The sequence below is a fragment of the Lactuca virosa genome, chromosome 8 (genome assembly GCF_052849685.1).
Source record: "Lactuca virosa cultivar CGN04683 chromosome 8, Lactuca_virosa_CGN04683_v6, whole genome shotgun sequence".
Taxonomy (NCBI): Eukaryota; Viridiplantae; Streptophyta; class Magnoliopsida; order Asterales; family Asteraceae; genus Lactuca; species Lactuca virosa.
This window is the reverse complement of record NC_136433.1, coordinates 166,202,626-166,223,928: the sequence shown is the minus strand read 5'-3', so window position 1 is coordinate 166,223,928 and position 21,303 is coordinate 166,202,626.

Genomic DNA, 21,303 nt, shown 5'->3' with positions numbered 1-21,303 from the left:
CAAATGGACCATGTCGGGTCGGGTCAAGTACATACCAGGAATAGTTATGGACTTAGACACCTTATCCAACAGTCTCCCACTTGGATAAGTCTAATAACTATAACTGCAATACTTCAGGAACCGATCGGCAATCGTAGCTCTTTCAAGGTCTCTTGGAACTGAGAAGATGATGATACGCCATTTAAGATAAGTGATCATATAATCCTCTGTTCTAGATATCAGCCGGACAAATACATGGAACAATGTCTTACTTATTGTCCAGCAGTTTGTTTCCTGATTTCCGATTTGTTTGATAAAGAACTTAATTGAACACATCAACTTAGTTCTGACCGGGCCCGGTACATAGGTCAAAACAAAATCCTCGAGGGGCCCAGATATCAGCTTCTAATCCAAGAAGGAATAGATAAACTTCGACTCATATGTTTGTTCTACTACTCATTGAATTATACACAAGAGCACGTTTTATAACATCGAGTTACCAATGCGTTTTCGTACAATCAATGCATAATCAACTCATAAGTAACAAATCATATCTCTAGGTTTGAAGACTTATATGATATTACCGTCTCACGATCACTCGAGATAAATTCCATGAAGTGATTCCAGTGAGTGTGGGTTGAGTCCAATGCTCAGAACTTATGAGCACTCATGAGTGTTGTAGCCATGTCCAACAACTTAGACCTCTGCAACCAATCATGACAGTCTTGATTCATACCTACTTCCGACATATGACCGACTGTGGAGGTTCGAATAATATGATATACCAAACATAATTATTCTGGAAGTCAAAACATGCAAAAGAAATATAGTAAACGATCGACAAGAGATAGCAACACTTTACTCATAAATAAAACACATTTTATTCATCATCTAATGTCAATTATACTTTACAAATTTCAAGGTTATCTAACTACTAAATCTAATATCATCCTTCAGCCCTATGCTCCGAGCATGCTGGAGATGATTAACCCGAGTCAGTCCCTTCGTGAGGGGATCTGCTGGATTCTCATCCGATGATACCCTCTTTGCCACGAGGAGTCCTTCTTCTATTCGATGTCTGATGAAATGGTATTTTCTGTCGATGTGTCTGGATCTCCTGTGATCCCTCGGTTCCTTGGCTAAGGCAACTGCACTTTCACTATCACAGAAAATTTCCATTGGTTCTTTAATAGCTGGTACAACTCCAAGGTCTCCAACGAAGTTCTTCAGCCATATTGCCTCCTTTGCTGCCTCGCTAGCTGCTATATACTCTGATTCGCAAGTTGAATCAGCCACTGTCTCTTGCTTGGAACTCTTCCAAGAAATTGCTCCTCCGTTTAAGGTAAAGACCCAGCCTGACTAAGAGCGGAAATTATCCCTATCAGTCTGAAAGCTAGCATCACTATACCCTACAACTCTCAAGTCTTCACTCCCACCGAGGGTAAGGACCCAGTCCTTAGTCCTCCGTAGCTACTTGAGGATATTCTTTACCGCAGTCCAGTGTGCCTTGCCAGGGTTCCCCTGATACCTGCTAACCATGCTCAAAGCAAAGGCTACATCAGGTCGAGTACACATCATAGCATACATGATCGATCCTACAGCCGAAGCATAAGGTATTCGACTCATTTCTGCTATCTCAGCCTCAGTACTAGGGCTTTGTGTCTTACTCAATCTGGCGTTACTCTGGATGGGTAACTCTCCTTTCTTGGAGTCCTGCATGATGAATCTCTTTAGCACCTTATCCAAGTAGGTACTCTGACTAAGTCCAATTAGTCTTTTACTCCGGTCTCTCAAGATCCTTATCCCCAGAATATAGGCAGCTTCTCCTAGGTCCTTCATAGAGAAACACTTCCCAAGCCAGGACTTAACTTCCTGCAGAGTTGGGATGTCATTTCCTATGAGTAGTATGTCATCCACATACAATACCAAAAAGCTAACTATACTCCCACTAGCCTTGACATATACACAAGATTCATCTTCACTCCTAGAAAAGCCAAATTCTTTGACTTTCTCATCAAAGCAAAGATTCCATCTGCGAGGTGCTTGCTTTAACCCATAAATGGATTTCTCAAGCTTACACACTCTATTAGGGTACTCTGTATTGACAAAACCCTGTGGCTGACTCATGTAAACATCCTCAGTCAACTTTCCATTAAGGAAAGCGGTTTTGACATCCATTTGCCATATTTCATAGTCATGAAATGCAGCTATGGCTAACAGAACCCTAATAGACTTAATCTTGGCCACTGGAGAAAAGGTCTCATCATAATCAACTCCCGGAGTTTGTGAGAAACCCTTTGCAACCAGTCGTGCCTTATAAGTGTGTACATTACCATCCATGTCGGTCTTCTTCTTGAATATCCATTTTCACCCTACAGTCTTACGACCTGGTACATTCTCAACAAAGTTCCAAACTTGATTGTCATACATGGACTGTATCTCGATGTCCATTGCCTCTTTCCACTTGGCTGACTCAGGGCCTGCCATGGCGTCCGCGTAACTGTTAGGTTCATCCAGACCTATCAGTGTCTCATCACTGATAAGTGTATCACCTTCCGCAGTAATATGGAATCCATAGTAATGCTCAGGTGCATCCTAACCCTTGTGGAACGCCTCAGAGGTACAGACTTGTCAATTGGCTCAACAGAAGTTTCCTCCTCAAGTTGAGTGCTAGGGTTTGAAGTTCCTTCACCACTTGACTCTTGAATTTCTTCAAGGTCAACTTGCCTCCCACTGTCTCCTTGGCTTATGAACTCTCTCTCTCGAAAGAAAGCCCTCCTAGCTACAAAGACCACATTCTCACTAGGTCTGTAGAAGAGGTAACCAAAGGATTGTTGTGGGTAGCCGATGAAAATACACCTCTCACTTCGAGGTTCGAACTTATCATGAGTCTCGCGTCTCACGAAAGCCTCGCAACCCCAAATCTTATTGTGGTCTAGTTTGGGTACTTTACCAGTCCACATCTCATGAGGAGTTTTGGCAACTTTCTTTGTGGGAACTAGATTAAGGATATGGGCGGCAGTCTCTAAGGAATACCCCCAAAATGAGATTGGTAGCGAAGCTCGAATCATCATGGAACAAACCATATCCAACAAGGTTCGATTACGCCTCTCAGCTACACCATTCAACTGCGGTGTCCTGGGAGGTGTCAATTGTGAGACAATCCCACATTCCCTAAGATAGTCGAGGAACTCTGAACTAAGATACTCACCACCTCGATCGGATCGAAGCATCTTAATGTTCCTGCCCAATTGATTCTCGACTTCCTGTTTAAACTCTTTAAACCTCTCAAAAGTCTCTGACTTATGCTTGATTAAGTAGACATATCCATATCTATTGTAATCATCAGTAAAAGTCAAATAATAACGATTAGCATCCCTTGTGGCATGTTTGAAGGGCCCACACACATCCGTGTGTATAAGATCCAACAAACCTTCACCCCTCTCACAAGAACCTATGAAGGGTGACTTTGTCATTTTTCCAAGTAAGCATGATTCACAACTATCATCTGACTTTAGGTCAAATGACTCCAATACTCCATTCTTTTGGAGTTGGCCTATGCGTTTCTTGCTTATATGTCGAAGACGACAATGCCATAATGATGCTTTATCCAAGTTATTATCATTAACAGAATCAATACACAATACATTATTTCCTAAGTTATCAACCACAGATACAGTTTCATACACACCATCACAAGGTAATGCTTTAAAATAAAGAACATTATTAAAGAAAGCATTAATCGAACCAACTTCATTATCAAATGAAAAGGTGAAACCTTGTTTATACAATGCATGAAAGGAAATAATATTTCTTGCCATTTCTAGCGAATAACAACATTTATTCAAATCTAAACTAAACCCACTACTTAGCGATAAAGTATAAACTCCAATCTTGGTGACAGGTAAAGCTTTCCTATTCCCCATGATTAAGTTTATTCTTCCATGCTCCACATTCTCACTTCTTCTTAGTCCCTGCAAATCAGAACAGATATGAATACCACAACCGGTATCAAGGACCCAAGAGTTAGAATGGGGTGAGTTATTAGATAAGATAGTGTAAATACCTGCATGGTTGGGTTTAACTTTCCCATCCTTCACATCTTGTTGGTACTTTGGGCAGTTTCGCTTCCAATGTGACTTTTCATGGCAATAGAAGCATTCAGCCTCTTTTGGGTCAGAAGAAGGAGTGACGAAACCTTTCTTGGTTCCACTTGAAGAAGAGCCATCAAGGGTCCTAGCCTTGGTACCCTTCGAAGAGCTCTTCCTATTCTTCCCTCGACCTTTCCCGATTGCCAAAACCAGGGCGGAGTTTGGAGTAGGAGTGTTAACAACCGACTTACCCTTAAGACCTGTTTCTGCGGTCTTGAGGAGTCCCTGAAGTTTGCTGAGTGTGACCTCTTCCTTATTAATGTGATATGTCATGCGGAATTGATCATAGCACGATGGTAAGGAGTGCAAAATGATATCTATTGCAAGCTCCTCAGGGAAGTTCACATTAAGCTTCAACAACCAATCCACATACCTTTGCATTTTCTGCATGTGGCTCGTGACGGATTCCCCGTCCTTCATCATGGTTGTTATGATAGAGCATATGATTTCATACCTCTCTTGTCGTGCACTTTGATGGTATCTTTCCATCAGATCTTGGTGCATTTGAAAAGGGTAGAAGTCCTCATAAGACTTTTGGAGTTCCGCTGTCATGGTGGCCAACATGATGCATGCCACCTTTGTAGCATCCCTTTCATGTGCCCGGAAGTCAGCGATCTCCTGGGGAGTTGCAGTGGTCTCATCAATCTCCTTAAGCTCCTTGTCAAGGACATATTCTTTGTCCTCGTAGCGGGTAATCATCCTGGTGTTTCTGATCCATTCATTGAAGTTGGATCCATCAAAAATGACTTTCCCACACAAGTTCATAAGGGTAAAGGAGCCATTAGGATTAGAGCCAGAAGCAGCATTGTTTGAAGACATCTGAAAGAAGAGAACAAGATTAGTTTAGATATTAAGAGAGTCCTTAATAAAACACCCAAATGTAATATTAAGGCTAGGATCCAATCACAATATATTATAACTTAGAAGAGGTATGCCGTAATCCAAGCTATAACATATTTGAAAGGTAGGTGAATGACGATTCACCAATTTCCACCATGAAAAACGAAATATAGATATTAGGTTTTTAATTGGTTCTTAGAAATTCCTATATTCTTTTGAGATTCAATGAACTTTTCAAAGGCATGTTTCAATCTCGAGTGTGCCCTCCAAGTTTTGTGACTGGGATACCGAGGATCACAAAACGAGGTGTGAAGTAACCATGCAAATCACTTGGTACACTCAATGTTTATTACTCAATCGATGTGCCAGTTAACCACACGAGCTCCACCGACCTATAATAAACTTTAAGTCACCCTTTACCTACCTTGTTAAGTCCAAGTTAGTGTGCCGGTTAACCACACGAGCTCCACTAACGACTTAAACAAAGTGTAAAGTGTAATTTCATGGATTAGCACCTTATTCACATTTTCCTAAAGTAACTAAGATTGGGAATTTAATAAAAGTATTTAGTTACTTTATAATATTCATCATACTTTTAATGAGAATTTATAAGTCCTTGTCCTACCCGTTCGACTAACGACCCTCCACCGATCAAGGAAGCGGTGGGTGAGAGTGGACACCCATTAAGTTGCCATTTTATAGGCAACAACCTTATACCCCCCTTATAGACCGGCTTCGTGAATGAGGCGTACTAGCGGTAAGACGACTTGACGTTATACATATATATATTAGTAACTTATAATATTATAAAGTATAAGGGTTGAATTTTAACTTTTAAAATTCTAAGGGTTGGAACTAAAGTTTTAATCAAGACTTCACATGTTCCAAAACTTGAGGGCAAGTTTTATAAACTTCCAAAACTTTTCATTTCTTATAACTTATGAATTAATTGAGTAATAAAAATGAAGACTCTTCATTTTTATAACTCTTGTGTTCTTTTAATGGCTTTAATAAAAGTGAGACTTTTGGTTTTCCATAACTTGAGGACAAGTTATGGACTCCATTAAAACATATTATGATCATGAATTAAACTACCATGAAGGTTACAAACAATTCCTATGATCATCTAATCTTCATAAGTTCAAGAACATGAATATGAACACTTTCAAGAATCAAAAAAATTACACTTAAAAAAACTTGTAATTTTAATAATTGCCATTGTAAATGGATTAGCCTAAACATTACACCATCTAAAACAAGCTTTAAAACATCAAAACAGTTTAGGGTAATGTTTCTAGTCCATTTCCAGCAACAAATGTGCAAACTTTCATACGAGCAGAAAACAGAAAAACGATTTTTTTTCAAGCTGTTTGCACACAAAAAAAAACAACAAACAAACCTAGTCTCTGATACCACTGATGGGATTTGAGCATTCTAACACTTCCTAAGTGTACATGCAACCCTAATAACCTTGGATCTATGTTTGTCTAATAATCATGCAAAGTTGAATTCCAAGGTTATATTCCTATCTAGCATACATGGGGAATATTTTTAACTTGAATGAAAGATAGAATAACTTACATTGTTGTTGATTATGATCCTTGAAACCTTGTAAGCCTAGCACCCCAAGTGTGATGCCTCAAATGCTTCACACAACACCAAATGGAAAGGAGTAAACTTTGAGAGAATCTTACACTTGCAAAATCGGCTCTAGCCCTCTTGTTTCTTAGTGTCGCCGATTTTGGGGAGAACACCTTGGTTTATATAGTGTGTTGCATTAGGTAAACCCTAATGTAACATGACTCTTCATTTCATGATCCATGGGTTAACTCCATGGAGCATCCTATGGGTGGAACCCAACTTGATAATCCATGGAGCCTCTTAGCCCACTATATAAGATATGGAAGATTTACATAATCTACCCATATATTTAATTAGTTATCTTTTGATCACTTAATTAATTCTAAATTATTTCTTGATCAAACTAATTAATTAATATTATTAATATATTAGAACTTATAATATATTAATAAACCATAAGTGTTATTTCTCTCATTATAGTTTATCCAATTGCATGGTGCCATGCAACCCAAATGGACCATGTCGGGTCGGGTCAAGTACATACCAGGAATAGTTATGGACTTAGACACCTTATCCAACAAGTCCATGGTTGTCATCCATACTCTGCTAGATCACGAGGCCAATGTTTGGGTAAAGGATTTTCTCATTTCTCACCTCTCACCCTCATCTCATGATCTATATCGCCTTTCATCTCATCTTCCAACTCATTTTTCATCACACACCAACTATTTTATCTACCCATGTTTTACCCCAACATATTTGTAGATATAAAATACATATACAGTTTAAATCATTTAAAACGAATATAAAATCGATCATCCAACATAGACAACAAGTATTCAGATAATATGCACACATAGCACGTAATTTTATATAAAATACTTCATATCTATGTGTAAGATGAAAATAATATGCGCTCACCTTAGTAGCGTGAGTTGATAGAATCTAAATAGAAACAGTCAGTGCTTTGTGATCATCGGGCTGGGGATGCGAAAACAACCTCAAAAAACGAGAGAGAAAGAAAGTAGAAGGTGTAAGGAATGAATGAGTCTAGATCGCTATTTATAGGCTGTTCTGGGCCCATTCACGTCGTGAAAATGATAGGTTCACGTCGTGAACATTCATCAGTCATCCCGTAGCTTTATCACATGTTTTCTAGCCCCGATTAGTATCCCTGACACATTTCACGTCGTGAACTTCTTGTTCACGTCGTGACTTAAGGCGGCTAGGGTTTCTGCCACGTGTCATGCCCTTACACACCTGTATCTTCGGAAGGCCATAACTTTTGCATACGAGCTCCGTTTTTGACGTTCTTTATATCCACGCGAAGGTGGAGATGTACTCTAAAACTTTCATTTAGAATCCTAAGGCTAAAAAGTATTCTATCATAAACTCACTTTTTATGATTCCCGGTGTCGTGTCAGTTTTGTCGCGAAACTTCGATGGGTCATAACTTATTCGTTATAACTCGGATTTCAGCGTTCTTTATATGCACGGAAACCTTGTGACATATACTACAACTTAGTTAAGATTATTTATTCTAAATAATCATCTATCAAAAATGTCATTTTTTTACGCTTATCGTCTCTAAATTGACTAGCCTGAATCTGCGGGCGTTACAATTATCTCCCCCTTAGGATGATTACGTCCCGTAATCATCAACAAAACAGGGCTTGTATAATGACTCTGTACGTTATCTTTTCATCCTAGGTAAATCGTAACTGCTATGTTCCTTCGAATGAGTATCTAACTCTTGGACTTCTTGACTGCAGGCGGTGGTCAATCTTGCACCTGCTCTTTATCCTATATTGGACTTTCAATTATAACCTTCGAGTTACAAAATCGATCCTTATTGGAGACTCCTTCTTCTTCTTAAATAGAATAATCTTAAGAGAAGTTCTTTACTTCATTATCATAACAGATCGATGGGTCATGTTCTAATGACCTCTCATCGTATGATGTAACGCTTAGACTCAGGTCTCTTAGAGTCGAATTCCAGAATGGAATATACCTTCCTTCATGTTCTAATGTGATATAATCACATTTTTTCATGTAGTATTTCTAGCTATAGGCTTCTTACTTAAACAATGGTCGCGATATTTTTATTCATCGCTTCGATTGTCTTTCACTTCAATCTTCTGGTATAAGTTGGATGCTACATCGAACTTGGTTCCACGTAGCATACTTGTCTTAGTCGGACTCGGTTTGATATGACCACTAGGGTCGGAATATCAATCATCTTCTTAGTCATCACCGAAACGATGGTAACGACATACTAGAACAAAACAAAATCAATTACTAACACCTTGGTAACCTTGTGACTTTCCCTGATCCAAGTGCGAGTCCTATGCTTCCGGTAGTATAGGCCTCTACTACCTTTCACACCTACTCATACCCGTCCCAAGTATTGTCTCGCAGTTTTCCAAGTTATTATCACAAAAACAATTTAACACATATGAATGTGTCCAAATAATCATAAAAAAAATTCTCTGGACTCTACTAGGACTTCTTCCATGCATATCTTCAACATAATTGTGCTTCAACTTGGTTGGTGATGGAAACGTCAGACGACAAGACAACTTCAGGAATTACACCAACCGTTCTATCATGCCGCCAATAAAATGTGTACATTCGGATGTACCGTAATCCTCTATACGTACTGTTATTTTATCAGACGTATTCTAAAGGCAAGATGTCATTCTTACGTTATCTTCCGATAGGTACCATTCACCATCGCGAGCCTTTTCATTTCCTTAATTTACTGAGTTCACTATGAGTCTTCACTATGACGTTCTATACACCAAAGCAGATGTTCGGTGTATCGAGACGGGAATATAGATAGAGGAAGGTTTAGACGTGTAATCCTCCTTATTACTCCGAAAAATTACATGTCAGTTCTAATATCGTAATTAAACGTTTAGAATCCTGAGCACATAAAATTTCTAGATCCGGTCGGCAACAGACCATAGATCCAAACAAATAATAGCATATAAGGCATCTTTATAGCTATAACATAAAAACATTTTAGGCATCTTTCCTACAATAAACTAGTGTTCGTGTCTAAAGTATAGTAGACTCTCATCTCAGAATCATCGCTTAGCATTCTAAGTTTAAGTCTAGAAATCCTACAAATTCCTAGTTCGCTTAAACTAATGCTCTGATACCAACTGTGACATCCCCATTTTCACGGCCAGATAAAACCGATTTGTTTATGCTTTATTTGAAAATCAGAGTATATTTTTAAAGAAATATATTGCGGAATTTGTCCCCAGAAAATCATGATAAATATGTTATCAAGACATTTCCGAAGAAATGTATTTTATTCATTTTAAAAGTTGGGATGTCATCGTCAGTACAGAAACATAAGCATAAACAGAACTTACATTCATTTACACTAGTGATTTACATCTCCTTTAATATCTCAGTGTAATGTGGCTTCGTATCGACACTTGTGATACAAATAAACTGAGTGGGTCGGGTTGGGAAACCTGGTGAGTACATAGGGTTTTCAACCCACAATAATAAAGTTATTATGTTTTATCATCAAACAATTAACCCAATTACCCATCCCCATTATCTTCTTTATTTCCTAAGGATCTACCCTAAGAATTATATACCACTCATTCCTAAGGAATTTTCCTAAGGAATAGGCACAAAGTACATCGTCGCCAGGGTTTATACAATAGGCACTAAATCCATAGTTTCCATGGTTCATCCAACGGGTGCTAAGTCCATGGCTCATTTATCGACAGTATTATTTTCGCCAATCCACCCGAAATACATGTCAATGGGTTTTTAGAGTACTCCGGTGAACACGTCGTTCACAACACCTACAGGTTGCGAGCCTGCTAGTGTTCCACAGACCGTCTAGAATAGTCCATGGTTGTCATCCACACTCTTCTAGATGACGGGGCCAACGTTTGGGTAAAGGTTTTTCTCACTTCTCACCTCTCACCCTCATCTCATGATCTATATCGCCTTTCATCTCATCTTCCAACTCATTTTTCATCACACACCAACTATTTTATCTACCCATGTTTTACCCCAACATATTTGTAGATATAAAATACATATATAGTTTAAATCATTTAACACGTGTTTTCTAGCCCCGATTAGTGTCGTGAAAATGATAGGTTCACGTCGTGAACTTTCATGAGTCATCCCGTATCTTTAAAACGTGTTTTCTAGCCCCGAATAGTGTCCCTGACACATTTGACGTCCTGCACTTCATGTTCACGTCGTGACTTAAGGCGGCTAGGGTTTCTTGCCACGTGTCATGCCCTTACACAGCTGCATCTTCGGAAGGCCATAACTTTTGCATACGAGCTCCGTTTTCGACGTTCTTTATATCCACACGAAGGTGGAGACGTACTCTAAAACTTTCATTTAGAATACTAAGGCTAAAAAGTATTCTATCATAAACTCACTTTTTATGATTCCCGGTGTCGTGTCGGTTTTGTCGCGAAACTTCGACAGGTCATAACTTCTTCGTTATAACTCGGATTTCAGTGTTCTTTATATGCACGGAAACCTTGTGACATATACTACAACTTAGTTAAGATTATTTATTCTAAATAATCATCTATCAAAAAAGTCATTTTTTTACGCTTATCGTCTCTAAATTGACTAGCCCGAATCTGCGGGCGTTTCAATACACCATCGTATAACAAACGTTTCTTTCAAATTGGCATAACATTTGTTTCTATAAAGAGTCCGTTGTCGTCAAATCGACGTGGATTGGCGTGGTCCTCACCATACCAAGTTCATGTGTTTCAAAAAGCCACCGCCTTGACCGACCGATTAACGAAACCCTCGTCATTCGTAACGACAGCACGACCCAGACCTTAGAATCGTCTTCCTCATATTCTTGACCCCGAAGTACTCATGCGAGGAGTACCATGCCCTCCGAAGCCTTGTCTCCGTATACTCAACAGACCTTCCCGAATTACCACTCGTCCAACAGATCAAGTTCAAGCACATAGGCTAAGGACGAATACAGCTCACCTATCACTATTAAGTGTATACGCAAGGGTGGTATATAATTATGATTATGCGGATTTAGTATGTGTGTTTCTGCCCTATTTCCTGTTCCTTGTCTGGTTGTGGACCTGGGGCAGAGTCGCACATCCGAGCGTCTTACTAATCTTAATTATATACGACTTGTATACAAAAGTGATGATAGATGGACCAGGTATGAGTCCTATCATGAGCGTCAGGGCAAAGTTGCCCAGGTCTATGAGTGGATATTCTACCATTCAGAGGAGCATGACCCCAAGAGTACTGCTGAGAAGGCTAATTTCGGGACGAAATTGTATCTAATGGGGGGATGATATCACAACCCAAAAATTTCTATCTTTTAAGGTCAAACACATCAACTTAAGGTCAAACTTTTGGGTTTCTAAGCCTAGTACACTCAAGGATTGTATGTTAGGAAGTGTTAGCTTGAGTTCATTGAGTTGCAATCGAGCTGGAAACACCATCAAAAAGGAGTTCACGACCGTAAACATCCTTCATATATATAGAGTTGACTCTTTATTTCTTCACTTCTTCAACTCTAGCCATGAACACACCCTTTCTATCTCAACTATCTTCAACCGTGAACACTCTAAAGGCTTCCAAAACGTAAGTATCTCATCCATCATCTTGTTGTCCATTAGAAACACTTGATTCCACCGATGAAACAAACACTAATATGCAAGATCTTCAAGAGTTCACGGTCGTGAACCCTTCATAGGGTCGTGAACCCTTCTTAGTTGCATGATAGAATCGTGAACCCTCCTTAGACCGTGAACCCTTCATAAGATCTAGCTTGGGCCGTGAACACATCATGTTTTCTATGGTCGTGAACCCTTCTAAGGCAGTGAACATCCAATTTGATTGGTCGTGAACACCCTTCAATCAATCATATGCGATTCTAACACTTCATTACGGTTGTTTCCCTTACATGTTAGTTGTTATATACACTAATTGTATACATATATGTGTTATTATATGCTTAATAGGATATGTTTGTGCTCGAGACTTCACTCGTGGAACTTATCATCCTTATTCGAATCTTCAATTGAATCACACACATAAGGTGAGTTCATACCCCTATAGTCTACCTTTTAAATGATTTTAAATACTTTGAGGGGGGGGGGGGGTAATACAAGTATAACACAAGAAATCTTGTGTTTTAAAATATAAATTGCTTATTATTTCTTCGTACCAATGAACTGAATTTAGAACATGAAACTTTGAATAGAACATAGAAATAAACTTATAAACTTTAATAAGTTTAATTTGAGGAACAAAAGGATCTTTTTATAAACTTATCAGTTATTCAATAAAAAGGGTTTTTCCGCACCATTACTTGTAAAGTTGTTAATCTAGCTTGTGAGATACGTATTCGAGTACTCGCAAAAGGTACCAGCAGAAGTCCACCCTTATGACCAGAGTCTCCTGTAGGGAGAGCGTGAGTTTGTGTATAGATCTATATGGGATTGACAATCCCGCACCTCGCTGTTAGCTACAGTCGGAACGGCAGGTCTGCAGGTGAAAAATGTCATTATCTTTTTCGACCCCTACAAAACGTCGTGTTTAACCGGTCCAATTTGTATGGTCATAAAACTCACTAATAGATAAAAAACAATATATTTACGTAGTAATATACTTTTCATGATCAGTCTCGAGGGATAATAACTATATGCTTACTTAATATGTACCATACAGTCAGATAAAACTGAAGTCCGATAAACAGTGGAATGTGTGATTTCCGCCTCATTTCCTATTCCTTGATTGGTTGTGGGCTTAGGGAAGATTCATACATTCAACTGTCTGTTCGACCTCGGTTATATACAACTCCTACGTATTAGGTAATCATAGGAGGGTAGTATCGTCGTATCATGATTCCAAAAACAACCAAGTCTTTAGATAGCCTAACTTATCAACAAAACTAGATAACATTACAGTAAGTACAGTATTCGTACTTATTCTTTTCAATCTTGGAACAACTTAGACAACCAGTCAGTGTTATAGAAAATATAGGATTTTCTATGGTAAACATCGTTCTTTTTAGGTAATGAGTCTCGATAGAACTTTCTGAAAAAAATAACACTTATTACCGAAAACAATGTTTCACAATTAAGTTAGTGAAACTAGAAACTTACCTGTAAAAGGTTTAATTCGTATTATTAAACCAGTATAACATAAAGGACCTTAAATGGTTCATTCTATAATTCCTTAGTTTATACATCAGGGTTATATATAATTAATATCTGATAGGCAGTGGAATGTGTGTTTTTCGCCTCATTTCATGTTCCTTGTTTGGTTGTGGGCTTAGGGCAGATTCACACATTTAACTGTTCGTTCGATATTAGATTATATATAGCTAGTATAAACTAAGTGATTATAAAAGGAACTATTGTGGTTACCATTTTTACTAAAGGAAATATACGATTTTCTTAAGAAATGTTTTCTTCAAACATAGAAGAACTAGTACAGTTAATTTCGTAAGTACCAAATGAATAGGCCATGGTTATATACAATGAAGATCTAACAAACAATGGGATGCGTGACTTCCGCCTCATTTCCTGTTCCTTGTTTGGTTGTGGGCTTAGGGCAGATTAAAAAATTTGATTGTCTGTTTACTCTGGATTGTATATAACTTGTATCCATTTAGTACTCATAGAAGGAATTATAGATTCATTTTAGTAATCATTTTATCACATTAGAAAATATAGGATTTTATGGAGGAACAGGCAAACGTTTCTAAAGAACTTTTAGTATACATCTTATAACTAAAATACTTATGAACTCACCAGCTTAAATGTTGATCTACTCTTTCAAAATAACTTGTATTTTGAGGAAACTAGTAGACAGGTACGCGCACAGGGATTCAGAAGATGGAGCATAATAGCTTCATGTCTTGTTTTGTTATTTACTTTTGGAGTCAATCTTTTGTGAATCTAATACATTGTAAACACTTTAATATTAATGCAATGGTTTTTTGTTACTTTGATTACTATGATGCATGTGTTGTGATACTAAGCATGACGTCCCCTGCCCCAGAACGTTTCCACCGTTCCGGTTTGGGGGTGTGACAATATTAGGACCTTACAACTCTCCCCTACTTGGATTAGACTTCGTCCTCGAAGTCCGAAATAGAAAATAACTTCGGGTAATGCTCTATCATCTCATCCTCATGCTTCCACGTCCACTCTGAATCCTTCTGGTGCTGCCATTGCACCTTAAATAATCCCACCACTTTGTTGTGTAAAGGCTTTGTCTTCCTATCAAGGATCACGATAGGCCTCTCTACATAGTTCAGGTGCTCATAAACCTGAATATCATCCAAAGGAACGACTACGGAATCATCAGCTAGACACTTCCATAATTGAGAGACGTGGAATGTGTTGTGGATCTAGCTGAGCTCATCAGGAAGGTCCAACCAATACACAACCTTTCCCACTCGGGCAATAATCCTGAAGGGACCAATATACCGGGGGCCCAACTTGCCCTGCTTCTGGATTCAGATGACACCTTCCAAGGTGAAAACTTCAGAAGCACATAATCTCCCACCTGGAACACGAGGTCCGACCATCGCCGGCCAGTATCACTCTTCTGGCGACTCTCTACGGTCTGCAGTCGGCTTCGTACCTGCTGAATCAACTCGGTGGTCTTTAGTACTACCTCAGTACTCTCCATAAATAATGTCCAAAAGGTGGTCGATTATTTACTGAGATGATAGCTATTGTTGTAGGAGAACTCGGTCAGTGGAAGATAACTATCGAACCTCTAGCCAAAATCTATCACACACGCCCTAAGCATATCCTCGAGCGTCTGAATAGTCCGCTCACTTTTTCCATCGGTTTAGGAGTGGTATGTTGTGATAAAATTCAGCTAAGTACCCAACTCCTCATGAAATTCCCTCCAAAACATGGAGATGAAGAGAACATCCTGATCCAAAATCACCGAAACTGGCACCCCATGCCGAACCATCGCCTCCCTTATGTAGATGTTATCCAGCTTCTCTACAGATATACTCTTAGCTATAGATATGAAATGAGCACTCTTGGTCAATCTATCAACGATGACCCAGATAGAATCAACCCCCAGTGCCGTCCTTGGCAAATTTGTGAAAAAATCCACTGTGATATCCTCCTACTTCCACATGGGAATGGGTAAAGGCTGTATCTTGTGATCTTGTCGTGGGGTCTCTGATGTTCAGCCATGACTTTCTGGAAAGTCAAGCACTACTCCACAAACCATGCTACATCCCTCTGCATACAGGTTCACCAGTAACTCAGCCTCAAATCCCTACACATCAATTTATGAGCATGTTCTAGTACTGTGTGTCTAACCCCAACAACAACCGGGACCTAAATCCTACCACACCGAGTCAGTAACCTACGACTATCCCTGACAAATAAAGGAATCTGACTCCTGATTCGCCCCGCCTTCTAATTTTTCTTCTTCAAGCCTTCTACCTGAGCCTTCTTGATCATATCTAACAGGGGAGAAACAATAACCATCCTCAAACACAGATCCCTAATGGGTGTACTCACATCCTTGCGACTCAAGGCATCGGTCACAACATTGGCCTTCCCCGGGTGATACAAAATCTCGCAATCATAATCATTCACTACATACAACCTCCTATACTATTGTCACAACTAGAATTTTGCTAGGAAATTCTATTCCCGTGTAAACATCATCCATTGTAAAAGCATGTACTCTAAGTGAATACTATACTCTATTCTCGTTCAAATACATCTCATATGTTCAACTAAGGGTTGGAAACCTTAGAAATCCCGGTTCAAGTTCTTTATGGACTAGGACCCTCTTATTGGACCCAATTCACAAATCTATAACATTTTGGACCATTTGGGCCTAGAATGATTCATTCTAACCCTAATGGGCCTTATTGGGCCATAACTAATCCAATTAACCCTAAGAGGCTATAAATCCATTCTTTTATGTCAAATTGGGCTGTAGATGCACTTAAGGCCCCAATGGGCCAAAACTTATTTATTGGGCTTCACAAAGTCAAGAAAAGCCAACAGTGGGCCAAACTAATTCAATTTCATTCATCTTAAGCCTAATTCTCGGCCCAATGAAGAAAAGAAAAGAAAAATAAAAGGAAATTAGAGGAATTATGAGAGCTTGCCACCTCTTTATTGCATGGAGGATCTCCATGCACATCACCTCACTCCCTCTCTCCTCCCTTCTTCTTATTCTCAGCCAAACACCTCACACCACCCTCATTCTCTAAAAAATCATTCAAGAAAACTCTCTCAAAACACTCGAGAACATCCTCCTTCCTTCCATCCAAATTTTCGAGATCTCTAGGTGTTTCAAGAAGATCTTCACTAAAGACCATCAATCTTGGGTAAGTCTTGCTTAGATCCATGGATTAACTTCTTGATCTCTTGAAAAATCTCCTCTTACACCCATATTTTGTGGATCATGTTCTTAGAACCATCTAAGTTCAAGATCTACTCAAGAAAGCTTGCTAGGATCAAAAATCTTCTTCCACTTCTTCATCAAAACCGATCCATCACCCCAAGGTGAGTTCATACCCCTTGTTTTCGGTTTTCATATGATTTTGGGGGATGATACAAGTTGCTTTGTGTAGATCTATGTGTATATGCATGATTAATGTGTGTTTTCCATGAATTATTTGGTGATTATATGTTGATTTCTTCATTAATCTAAAAATATGTTAAGAACTTGAAGTTTATCACTTGGATCTTCATAAGAACCTTGATAAAAGTATGTTTTATCACATATATTACATATAAACTTGTAGATCTGGGAATTATACACTTAAAATAGCAAAAATGAGTGTTGTGCTCAAAGATCTATAACTTATACTAAAAAAAATCAGCTTTTGACAGGAAAGTTTTAGCCCAATCTCGAGCTGTTTTGAGCCTCTTAATGGAAATATTTTACAAAACTGTTTTACATGGATAAAGTTCAGATTTATACCTTTAAAATGACTACTCTCACGTTTTCATACGATTTTTCTACAATTTTTGGCGAATTTTACAAAACTGCTTATCATATTTGAAATAATTTCGGACCAACCTGTGAAGGTGAGTAATTTCACACTAGTTTGAGGCCATCAAAAATTATGAGAAAAATTTAGAACAAAGTAGACAAAATTTCCAAACTTCCAGAATATACGGATCCAAATTTCGACTTACGATGATATTTCTACAAATTTTCCAAAAACTAGGTCGGAAAAGCCCAAAACCAGAAAAATGTGTATTTTCACAAAAATCAAGCCAAAAATGATATTTTTGACAAAAATGGGTTTAAAATGTTATTTTTACCACAAACTAGTCATCAACACAAGTTTTGAACAAAATGGAGACTAAAGTGTTATTCTTACAAAAATTGGGCATTAATTGTAAACTTTTGGCTTATTGGGCGAAAAACGTCATTTTTACAAAAAGTGGGCTTTTATGCTATTTTAAGTGAATACTTGAACCAAAACCAACGATAAACTAACAAACAGATTAATTTGATCATTTTCTAGGTTATTGGGCCTTAGTGGCCCATTTTTATGTGTGATAGCTCCTGTATACTATTTATATGTTTATTGGGCCTCATTGACCCATTAACATGTGCGACGGACCTTGGATACTATTTGTGTGCTATTTGGGCCTGTAAATACCTTACATGTGAAATGGGCCTTAGTTGTCCTTTCATATATATATTTCGGGCCCATGTTATATAATCTCATTCCAATTGGGTCTTGAAATGATTTACATGTTTAGCGATGCCTTAGTGGTTCACTTATATGGATCATTGGGCCTGAAATGAGTTTATACCTTTCTTCGCGTAAATTCGATTAAGGATCTAGTGAGTTTTTTCGGTTGGCACCTATTAAGTGTACGATCGTAGCCTGTAGTTATAACCAGAGTCTCTTGGAGGGAGAGCGGGGATTTGTGTATAGATCTATACGGGGATGACACCCCACACCTGAGCTGTTCGCTACAGTTAGACTAACTCAGTCTAGGGTGGCGAAAACCTTATAATCAAAATCAAAACCGGCGTCCAACGACGCCAAGACAGGTGAAATTGTCATTATTTAGTATGGGTATGACGGCTCGCTTAGAGGAATTAACGTTATGAAGTTTACGGAAGACCATTCTTTTTTTTTACAGACAACATCGGGTTGTCTGGGAACATTCTCTTTACATGCTCTTCACATTCTCTCTACATTCTCTTTACCCTTTTAGTCAAATAAACAATAACATACATGCATTAATACAAGATCTGACACAAACACACTAAACAGTTTGCAGAAAATATAGGATTTCTGGTGGTTTTCAAAGTTATACAAATCATTTTCACAAACATGCTTATGAACTCACCAACATTTTTATGTTGACCGTTTTTCAAAATAACTTGTATTCTCAGGAAACCGTTGAAGCAGGATGAACGAAACAAACTAATGGATATTGTGTTATATTTTGTTTCATCATACTCTTACTATTTTGGCATGTAATATTCAAATACAATACTCGATGTAAACAATGAATGTTGTTATATTACATGTGTGATGATGATGGTGTTATGTTTCAATTATATACTCTGTAATGATATTTCAAGATGAAGTCACGCACAAGCCCCCGGACGTTTCAGTCGTCTGGTTCGGGGGTGTGATAGATTGGTATCAGAGCATTGTTTATAGTGAACTAGCATATCTAATCATACAGGATATGCAACTATAAATACAATGGGACTAAACAACTCTGAACATAATAATTTAAAATACATACCTTTGTGTGCATTTTAGAATAATAACACAACAAGAATAGTAAAAGTCTTTGGAGGACTTGAACATCGCTGTTAAACTCGGGCAGTTATGTAGTCGTATTGGGGGTGAATGTAGCCTGATCAACTACATTCATTCAAAATACGACCAACATGTGTTCGGGAGTAATCGTGATGGACAATGAATCAAAAACTTACCATTTAATTATCCAAAGAGCTTATAGAACCAAACCTAAACAAAAATAAATTACTATAGGAGTAATTGGTATGCTATTTGTTTCTAGTGTTTATACCCCCTTCGTGCAATACACTATAGACGAGTATTATTAGCCAGGAAACCCCTATCTCCCTAGTCAGGGAATAGTAGGGTGGCTCGACCCAGAGGAAGACCCAGAAGGAGACTCAGAGGAAGAACCAGAGGAGGAACACGAAGTAGAACTTGCAGATGGACCAGCCGAGTCAATAGTGGACCTCGATGAGGAAGAGCTCGAGGGCGATGATGATGATGACTCGGATGCAGAATCCAATGTCATCAATCCTCCATGTAGGGCCAGAGTACCGACTTATCGTGTGGGCCCCGGTGGCCCCATGCCCCCTTGGGCACACGATATTTGGAGATAGAGTCACCAGCAGGGGATACGACCACACTACGGTAGGAACTGATGTCTCTTCGACCTTAGTCATAGAGGACCAGCTGACCGGGCCCTCCCAGTCATGGTCCGGCGCACCCGAAGTATTGATAACCAAGCTCAGGACACCCTAAATCAAACGGACCAAATACGGTTGTTGTTGAGAGAGATGAGAGACAAACACAGGAAGTGAACGGAGACTCCCGAGCAAGACAGTTAGTTTGGGAGGTACGACTACGAGATACCGAGCAACAAGTAGATCGTCTCCGAGGTTCATCCACTTCATCAGCACCACCACCAGACACTTTCCGCCACAATTAGGATCAGCCTTTTCTTTTTCCCCCCTTACTATCCGATATGACTCTCTTTCGTGTACTAAGATGGTACTTACCAATGGAACAATTATGTGTTATCTTTATTTCAGATTATTACATAAATTCAATTATATGCACAACCGAACCCTCAAAACCGCTAGATACTTAAGGATCTCGAAACCGAAACAACCCATATACTCTAAGGATAGACGTAACGATCGTGCCAAATCTGCGATTACCTACTACCGTAAATACATCATAGGGATGTAGATGGAAACAATGAGAATCATACGACGAGATGCGAAATTTATAGAGTACAACCAGGAATGACGATCACTACTTACGATCTGGCTTATCATCATACAACAGGAAAATGTCATCCCATAGAAATAACAAGCACAACCACGAGACATCGCTCCTGCAGATGGACTCTGCTACATTCCAAGCTGTTGTAACAGCGGCAGTACCCGCTGCTATGGCACAACTCAACGCAAACAACACCAATGGAGGTGGAAATAGCATCGACGACTCCAGCCGAAGGAACGAGCATGGAAACCAAAAGTGACAGCTTATCAAGGCACTCCAAATCCCAAGCTTAAGAGCATGAAGCGGAAGTCTGAAAGTAAGAGAAAGGGACAGCTCACTCAAGGGTTCTCGAGCAAGCAACATGTTGTTGCTGCCCATGCGACCATGGCCCCTACTATATCAACATCAGCGAGACCATACGCTGGAAGCCTTCCAAAATGCAACCAGTGCAATTTCCATCATAAGGGAGCCTGCCGGGAGCTGCATTGTGAGAAATGTAACTGAAAGAGTCACACCACCAAATACTGTAGAACTTATCCACGACAGAATTGTCAGCCAAACAAAAACAACAACAATCGCTACAACCTTAACAACAACACCAATGATGAGACCAGTCACACCTGCTATGGGTGTGGAGGAACCGGTCACTTCAGGCGCAATTGCCTCAAGACTAACAATCAAGGAGCAGAAGGATCAGGAAAGGTCCTGACCTTGGGTCAAGGCGAAGCAGTCCAAGAC